The sequence below is a fragment of the Triticum urartu genome, chromosome 1 (genome assembly GCF_003073215.2).
Source record: "Triticum urartu cultivar G1812 chromosome 1, Tu2.1, whole genome shotgun sequence".
Taxonomy (NCBI): domain Eukaryota; kingdom Viridiplantae; phylum Streptophyta; class Magnoliopsida; order Poales; family Poaceae; genus Triticum; species Triticum urartu.
Window position 1 is genome coordinate 525,989,666 of NC_053022.1, and position 9,475 is coordinate 525,999,140.

Genomic DNA, 9,475 nt, shown 5'->3' on the forward strand with positions numbered 1-9,475 from the left:
TACGCTCCAGAATGATCTCGAGTCTCTGATGACTCGACTCAACGGAATCCCTGACCGAGTGCAGGAGTGGAAGAAGTCTTCAGCTCGGTGTGGCGCTGACGTGGCTCTGTCTCTGGTCCGCGTCCATTGCAAGGAGGTGCGGGAGGAGAAGCTGGCCGCCATCCAAGTCGCCAACACGAGGAAGCACAACTTCCAGGACTTCATGGAGACATTTATTGCTGCTGCTACTCGTATCGCAGACGGGATCGACTTGGATGAGTTTGTCGCCCCTGCCAGTCCTCCTCCTCCCGAGGAATGAAAAAACTTGCCTCGGAATGCCGAGTGTATTTTGTAATCCGTTAAACTCTGCCTTAAATTTGCCTCGGAATGCTAAGTGGAAGTGTAACAGTTAAACTCTGCCGAGCCGGGGGCTGGAGTACTTTGATCAGAGGTCTCTGGGACCTTTTAGGCTTTATTTGAACTTGATTTGTCGTTGAATCTCTTTGTGGATGACCCGTCGAGTGGAATTTGGTCTTCACTCGAAATAACTTTGTGTCTGTGGTGCAGCTCCGAAGGAGAAGGTAGTAGTCGATCTACACCCTGTTACTGCAAAGTGGGACGGAGCGCACATTGTATTTGTGGCGAAGCTCTCCAGGAGGAGGTGGCGGTCGACCCACACCCTGTTGCTGTGGGGTGGGACGGAGCGCACATTGTATTTGTGGCGAAGCTCTCCAGGAGAAGGTGGCAGTCGACCTGCCCCTCGTCGTCCTTGGGAAATGAGATGTGTTTCATACTTAAGCGAGCACTGGGCTGCAGCTAAGCCTTCGAGCGGGAGGTTTGCTCTCGCTCGGTAGGATTTCAAACTTAGGCGAGTGCTGACTGCAGCTAAGTCTCTTCGTAGGAGAACTTAGGCGAGTGCTGGACTGCAGCTAAGCCCCCCGAGTGGGAGGTTTGCTCTCCACTCGGTAGGATTTTTCAAACTTAGGCGAGTGCTGACTGCAGCTAAGTCTCTTCGTAGGAGAACTTAGGCGAGTGCTGGACTGCAGCTAAGCCCCCGAGTGGGAGGTTTGCTCTCCACTTGGTAGGATTTTTCAAACTTAGGCGAGTGCTGACTGCAGCTAAGTCTCTTCGTAGGAGAACTTAGGCGAGTGCTGGACTGCAGCTAAGCCCCCGAGTGGGAGGTTGGCTCTCCACTCGGTAGGATTTTTCAAACTTAGGCGAGTGCTGACTACAGCTAAGTCTCTTCGTAGGAGAACTTAGGCGAGTGCTGGACTGCAGCTAAGCCCCCGAGTGGGAGGTTTTCTCTCCACTCGGTAGGATTTTTCAAACTTAGGCGAGTGCTGACTGCAGCTAAGTCTCTTCGTAGGAGAACTTAGGCGAGTGCTGGACTGCAGCTAAGCCCCCGAGTGGGAGGTTTGCTCTCCACTCAGTAGGATTTTTCAAACTTAGGAGAGTGCTGACTGCAGCTAAGTCTCTTCGTAGGAGAACTTAGGCGAGTGCTGGACTGCAGCTAAGCCCCCGAGTGGGAGGTTTGCTCTCCACTCGGTAGGATTTTTCAAACTTAGGCGAGTGCTAACTGCAGCTAAGTCTCTTCGTAGGAGAACTTAGGCGAGTGCTAGACTGCAGCTAAGCCCCCGAGTGGGAGTTTTGCTCTCCACTCGGTAGGATTTTTCAAACTTAGGCGAGTGCTGACTGCAGCTAAGTCTCTTTGTAGGAGAACTTAGGCGAGTGCTGGACTGCAGCTAAGCCCCCGAGTGGGAGGTTTGCTCTCCACTCGGTAGGATTTTTCAAACTTAGGCGAGTGCTAACTGCAGCTAAGTCTCTTCGTAGGAGAACTTAGGCGAGTGCTAGACTGCAGCTAAGCCCCCGAGTGGGAGTTTTGCTCTCCACTCGGTAGGATTTTTCAAACTTAGGCGAGTGCTGACTGCAGCTAAGTCTCTTCGTAGGAGAACTTAGGCGAGTGCTGGACTGCAGCTAAGCCCCCGAGTGGGAGGTTTGCTCTCCACTCGGTAGGATTTTTTTTGAACTTAGGCGAAACGGATTCGCGGCTAAGTCACCCACTGGGGGTTTTCGTATGTAAACAAAAGTGACAGCAATCATTGGAACACTCTTGACTTTGATAAAAATGAACTGCGGAAGTTTCTCTTATTACATCTTTATAGGAAGGAACTTAAGTGTAAAAGTGGCGGAGCAGCTCCGCGTTCCAAGCTCGCGGCTCATCGATCTGGCGATCAACATTGTAGAGGTGATACGCTCTGTTGTGGAGGACTCTGGTGATGATGAAGGGGCCTTCCCAAGTAGGAGCAAGCTTGTGTGGTTTCTGTTGATCCACTCGGAGGACCAAATCTCCTTCTTGGAAGGCTCGACTCTTCACATGCCGGGCATGGAATCGACGCAAGTCTTGCTGATAAATGGTCGATCTGATCATGGCCATCTCTCTTTCTTCTTCCAGGAGGTCTACTGCATCTTGCCGAGCCTGTTCTGCTTCATCTTCGGTGTAAAGCTCGACTCGGGGAGCGTTGTGAAGGAGATCACTTGGCAGAACGGCTTCGGCTCCATAAACAAGAAAGAATGGGGTTCTTCCAGTCGACCGGTTAGGGGTGGTCCTTAATCCCCACAGAACTGACGGAAGCTCGTCGACCCAGGCACCTGCCGCGTGCTTGAGATCACGCATTAGTCGAGGTTTTAGTCTTTTGAGGATCAGACCATTTGCTCTTTCAGCTTGTCCATTCGACTGGGGATGGGCGACTGATGCATAGTCGACTCGAGTGCCTTGAGAGGCGCAAAAGGCTCTGAACTGGTCTGAATCGAAGTTTGACCCATTGTCAGTGATGATGCTGTGAGGGACTCCATATCTGAATGTTAGTCCTCTGACGAAACTAATAGCAGTGCGAGCATCGAGGTTCTTGATGGGTTTAGCTTCAATCCATTTGGTAAACTTGTCGACTTCCACAAGCACATGGGTGAAACCGCTCCTGCCTGTTCTCAGAGGACCGACCATGTCCAGTCCCCAGACAGCGAAGGGCCAGACGAGTGGAATGGTCTTCAGGGCTGATGCGGGCTTGCGTGACATGTTGGAGTAGAACTGACACCCCTCACACTTGTCGACTATCTCCTTTGCCATCTCATTTGCTCTTGGCCAGTAAAATCCCGCTCGGTATGCTTTGGCCACAATGGTCCGAGAGGACGCGTGGTGACCACAGGTCCCCGAGTGGATCTCGTCAAGGATCATCTGACCTTCTTCCGGTGTTATGCACTTCTGACCGATTCCAGTCGCGCTTTCTCTGTACAACTGTCCTTTTATGACTGTGAAGGCCTTGGATCGACGGACGATCTGTCGAGCCTCTTCTTCGTCCTCCGGGAGTTCTTTTCTTAGGATATACGCGATGTACGGTACCGTCCAGTCGGGAGTGATCGCCAAGACTTCCATGATTAGGTCGACCACGGCAGGAACTTCGACTCCAGTCGGATCTGTGGCACTTTTCGGCTGCGGGGTTTCTTCTGTGAAGGGATCTTCTTGGACTGACGGTGAGTGGATGTGTTCCAGGAACACGTTGCTGGGAATGGCTTCCCTCTTGGAGCCTATCTTTGCCAGATCATCAGCTGCCTGATTTTTCAGTCGGGGAATGTGATGAAGCTCCAACCCCTCAAATTTCTTTTATAGCTTTCTTACTGCGTTGCAGTAACCGGTCAAAGCCGGACTTCTGACGTCCCACTCCTTCATCACTTGATTAACCACTAAATCCGAATCGCCATAGACCATGAGGCGACGGACGCCGACTGAAATGGCCATGCGCAACCCATACAAAAGTGCTTCATACTCTGCTTCATTATTGGAGGAATCAAAGTGAATCTGGAGAACATATCTGAGCTTATCTCCTCGGGGGGAGACCAAGACTACTCCCGCGCCGGAACCATTAAGCATCTTAGATCCATCGAAGAACATGGTCCAGTGCTCCGAGTGAAGTTGAGTCGGAAGTTGCTGTTCAATCCACTCGGCGATGAAATCTACGATTGCTTGGGACTTGATAGCCTTCTTTGCCTCGAACTTGATATCTAAGGGAAGGAGTTCAATCGCCCACTTGGCCATTCGACCAGTTGCATCTCTGTTGTGCAGAATCTCTGACAGTGGGGCGTCGCTGATGACTGTAATGGAGTGGTCAGAGAAGTAATGTGCAACCTTCTTTGTGGTCATGTAAATCCCATATACAAGCTTCTGGTAATGGGGGTATCTTTGTTTTGAAGGGGTCAAAACTTCAGACACGTAATAGACTGGGCGCTGAACTCTGAAGGCCTTTCCTTCCTCTTCCTGCTCGACCGTAAGTACTGTGCTGACAACTTGTCCTGTGGCTGCAATGTAAAGCAGCAAAGGTTCTTTGCTGATTGGGGCAGCAAGCACCGGCTGGGTGGAGAGCAGAGCTTTGAGATCTGCAAACGCTGCATCAGCTTCTGGAGTCCACTCGAATTTGTCAGACTTCTTCATCAGTCGGTAAAGAGGCAACGCCTTTTCACCGAGACGAGAAATGAATCGACTTAAAGCGGCCAAGCAGCCTGTAAGCTTTTGGACATCGTGCACGCGTACAGGACGCTTCATCTGGAGTATGGTGCCAATTTTCTCAGGATTGGCATCGATCCCTCGTTCGGAAACGAGAAAACCAAGTAACATTCCACCTGGAACTCCGAATGTGCACTTTGATGGATTGAGCTTGATATCATACCTCCTGAGATTGGCAAAGGTTTCAGCAAGGTCAGCCCGCAGGTCGGAACCTTTTTGGGACTTGACCACGATATCGTCCATGTATGCCTCCACATTCCGACTGATTTGAGTGAGTAAACACTTCTGAATCATTCTCATGAACGTGGCTCCGGCGTTCTTGAGGCCGAACGGCATGGTGACGTAACAGAAGCACCCGAATGGAGTGATGAAAGCTATTTTGATCTCGTCGGGCCCATACAGACGGATCTGATGGTACCCGGAATAGGCGTCTAGGAAAGACAGTCTCTCGCACCCTGCAGTCGAGTCGACTATTTGGTCGATGCGAGGGAGGGGAAAATGATCTTTCGGGCAGGCCCGATTGATATGCTTGAAGTCAATGCACATGCGGAGCGACTTGTCCTTTTTGGGGACCATGACGACATTGGCGAGCCACTCAGAGTGGTAAATCTCTCGGATGAACTCTGCTGCTAAGAGCCGAGCCACTTCCTCGCCAATGGCTTGCTTCTTCTGGATGGCGGACCGTCGAAGATGTTCCTTCACAGGCTTGAATTTTGGGTCGACTCGTAGACGGTGCTCAGCCAGCTCTTTGGGAACTCCAGGCATGTCAGAGGGTTTCCATGCGAAGATATCCCAGTTCTCAAGGAGGAGCTGGATGAGTGCTTCTTCCTATTTGGAGTCGAGCGTCATCGAGATGTGAGTCGGAGCAGCGTCGGGGTCGGTCGGGTGAATGTGGACTGTCTTTGTTTCGCCAGCCGACTGAAAAGCTGATTCTGAGGCGGGCTTCTTGGCTCGCAGCAATTCACTCGGATCGGCAGTCTTTTGGTACTCTTTCAGCTCGACTACTGCCATCTGAGCGTCAGCGATCTTTGAGCCTTTCTGAAAGCATTCTTCTGCTTTCTTTCGGCTGCCAGTAACAGTGATCACACCTTTGGGGCCAGGCATCTTTAGTTTGAGATACACGTAACATGGTCGAGCCATGAAGCGTGCGTAAGCCGTCCTACCCAAAATGGCATGATAGGCACTCTGGAAGTCCACAACTTCGAATGTCAACCTTTCCTTGCGGTAATTCTTTGAATCACCGAAAACTACATCAAGAGCAATCTGGCCGAGCGACTCGGCTTTCTTCCCAGGAATGACTCCATGGAAGCTCATGTTGCTGGTACTAAGTCTGGACATCGGAATGCCCATCCCCTTCGAAGTCTCAGAGTACAGTATGTTCAGGCCACTGCCGCCGTCCATCAATACTTTGGTCAGTCGAGTGCCTTCGACAACTGGGTCGACCACCAAAGCTTGCCTCCCAGGGGTGGCAATGTGCGTCGGGTGATCTGACTGGTCGAATGTGATGGCAGTCTGCGACCACTTCAGGTAATTGGGTGTTGCCGGGGCAACCATGTTCACCTCACGGTTAATGACTTTCAGTCGACTCTTGCTCTCAACATCAGCAAAAATCATCAGGGTGGAATTGATCTGGGGGTATCCATCGTCACTGTCTTCTTTGTCTTCAATCCTGTCTGGCTCTTTTTCCTTATCTTTGGGCTGCTTGCCCTGGAACTGCTGGATCAGGAGCCGACACTATCGAGTGGTATGCTTTGGGTAAATAAAATTACCCTCTTCGTCTTTCTTGGTGTGGATGTGACACGGTAAGTCCAAAACATCATTCCCGTCTTGATCTTTGACCTTCTTGGGCTTCCAGGTGCCCTTGGGTTTCCCCTTGAAGTTTCCCTGGGCAACGGCCAGGGCCTCCCCGGGAGCAGCTGGCTCGGCCTTCCGCTTCTGCTTCCGAGTGGAGTTTCCTCCAGTTTCTTGGGCGACTGCTTTGAGCTTGCCGCTTCGGAGTCGGTCTTCGTCTTCACCATTAGCGTACTTGGTGGCGATCTCCATCATCCGATTCAGAGACATCTCTCCAGTTTGACCGAACTTCAGATTCAACTCTCTGTATTTAACGCCCTCTTTGAAAGCGCAAACTGCTTGATGGTCTGGCACGTTCTCAACTGTGTGGTGCAGCGTGATCCACCTCTGGATGTAATCCCTTAGTGTTTCATTCGGCTTCTGCACGCAAGACCGTAACTCTGTGAGGTCTGCAGGTTGTTTGCATGTTCCTTCAAAGGTCGTGACAAACACTCGGGAGAGGTCCTCCCAGGTGTAAATGCTGCTAGGTGCCAACTGATTCAACCACGCTCTGGCTGAGCCCTCCAACATAAGAGGCAAATGCTTCATGGCCACTTCATCATTGCCACCGCCAATCTGTACAGCCACTCGGTAATCTTTGAGCCAAGTGTCAGGCTTGGACTCGCCGGTGAACTTGCTGACTCCAGTTGCCAGCCTGAAATTGGGAGGAATCACTGCGGCCCTGATGGCTCGACTGAAGCACTCTGGCCCTGAAACACGTACTCTGCTGCTGCTGGCAGGCGCATCTCTGTTGTGGCCCTCTCGATGAGCCCTGTTCCTGTCGACCAAACCTTGAACGAGGATAGACCTCGCATCAAAGCCTGGGTCTCTGGGGTCGACTGGAATCCTCTGCCCAACACTGTGAGGGCGTCTGTCATCTTGCCGTCGAGGCGCATATGACCCGCTCCTCGGGGGAGGGGTTGGCACTCAACGTCGATCATCTCGACCGAATCGATGATCATACTGCTCATTCCTCCTGTACTGATCATGCCGGTCATCACGTCCCTCACGCCTCGGGGGTGATCTCGGGCTGTGGGCTGACTGGACTGTGTCTGCTGCAACGGATCGACTGTGGATCCTATCCCGCGACTGAGAAACGGCGGAATTCTGGTTTCCTGCCGCCCGGAGCAATGCTCTGATCTGCAACAAGCCCCTGCCTGCCTCTGACTGGGATGGCTGAATTGATTCTGCTATACGGGCTGCAGCGGCCAAATTCTGAACTGGGGTTCGATATACCTGAGGCGGTGAGAAGAGCCGGCGCCGACTGGACTCGGGAGCTAGCGGACGTCGACTGGACTCGGGAGCCCGCTGACGCGCTTGCTCGTCGAGTATTCGCTGGAGATTCTCCAGTCGAGTGCGCTCGGCCAGGTTAGCAAGGCGCACGTCCTCCAAGGCCCGGGCCTCGGGGGTTTCTCCGACAATAGGAGTGTGAAGTGCGTCCATGTTCCGGCGGCGAAGCTCCTCTCGCTGTAACGATGTGAGAGGTTCGGGCAGATACTCATCGTGGGGACGCGACGGGTCGCCTCCGCCCGTAGCTCCGTCAGCGCGAGGGAAACCGAGGGGACTGTGTGTCCCATCGATCGCCAGAACCTCAGCCGCTGGGTTGCTGCTTTCGCACTCGGATGCGGTCCCCACGGAGCCAGTCGACAGGTCGAACAGGCCATAGAGGGACTCGACGGGCTCGATTGCCGCAACTTGTGGGGCTGCCGACTGGCGGGCCACGGCGTGCCTCACCCACCGCTGAAGTCTCGACCGACCGGAGCGCTTGCGCTGGTGGGAGACAGGGCGGGGAGACGGCGCAGGGGTCGACCGATACTGGGTCGACGGCTGCCGCAGGAGGACGCCATGAATGCATGCGCGGAAGTGCGTCGCGCCGCGGACGGGGAGCGCGTCGATGTCGAGTGGTGCCTCCTGAAGCCAGGCGGAGTCATCGGCGATGAAGGTGAGCGCGCCGAGACGGATCTCGCGGCCCTCCACCAAAACTCCGCAAGAAACCATGATCAAAGGGATCGGAAAAGATCGCAACTTCTCCAACTAAGTGCTAAGATTCCTGCCCCACGGTGGGCGCCAACTGTCGTGGTTCCGACTCTGACAGTGATGTAGGGGTGTGAGTATGGAGAGGCTAGATCCTAGCTATTGGGAAGTTGTTACACGCGAGGTTTACGAGTTCAGGCCCTTCTCGGAGGAAGTAATAGCCCTACGTCTCGGAGCCCGGAGGCGGTCGACTGGATTATGCGTGTATGGATTACAGGGGTGCGAACCCTTCATACTGAGGAGGGGGGTGGCTTATATAGAGTTCGCCGGCCCCCTCCTGCCCTCAGTAATGCAGGGTTTAAGGTACATTTAAGATTGGGCGTTACTGGTAACGCCTCTAATAAAGTGCTATAATGACCATGCAGACTACTTAACAGCTGACCGTTTGCCTACGGAGTGACTGTAGGTCTCCTGGCAGTCGAGTGATTAGCTTCATGGTCGAGTGGTAGCTTCTTGGTCGAGTGTCTTGAACCTGTCGAGTGGGGTACCTTCAAGTCGATTGATAGGTGATTTCTTCTAGGGATGTCCTTGGGTAGGGCTCTTTGGACGGGTCCGTGCCCCTACCCTAGGTACGTAGCTTCATCAGCCAAAACTAGACTTCCTATATATATATACCTCTAGACCATTCCAGAACTCCTCGTGATGTCCGGGATCTCATCCGGGACTCCGAACAACTTTCAGTTAACCGCATACTAATATCTCAAAAACTCTAGCGTCACCGAACCTTAAGTGTGTAGACCCTACGGGTTCGGGAGACACGTAGACATGACAGAGACAACTCTCAGGCCAATAACCAACAGTGGGATCTGGACACCCATGTTGGCTCCCACATGCTCCACGATGATCTCATCGGATGAACCACGATGTCGAGGATTCAATCAATCCCGTATACAATTCCCTTTGTCTACCGGTATAGTACTTGCCCGAGATTCGATCGTCGGTATCCCGATACCTTGTTCAATCTCGTTACCGGCAAGTCTCTTTACTCGTTCCGTAAGGCATCATCCCGTGATCAACTCCTTGGTCACATTGTGCACATTATGATGATGTCCCACCGAGTGGGCCCAGTGATACCTC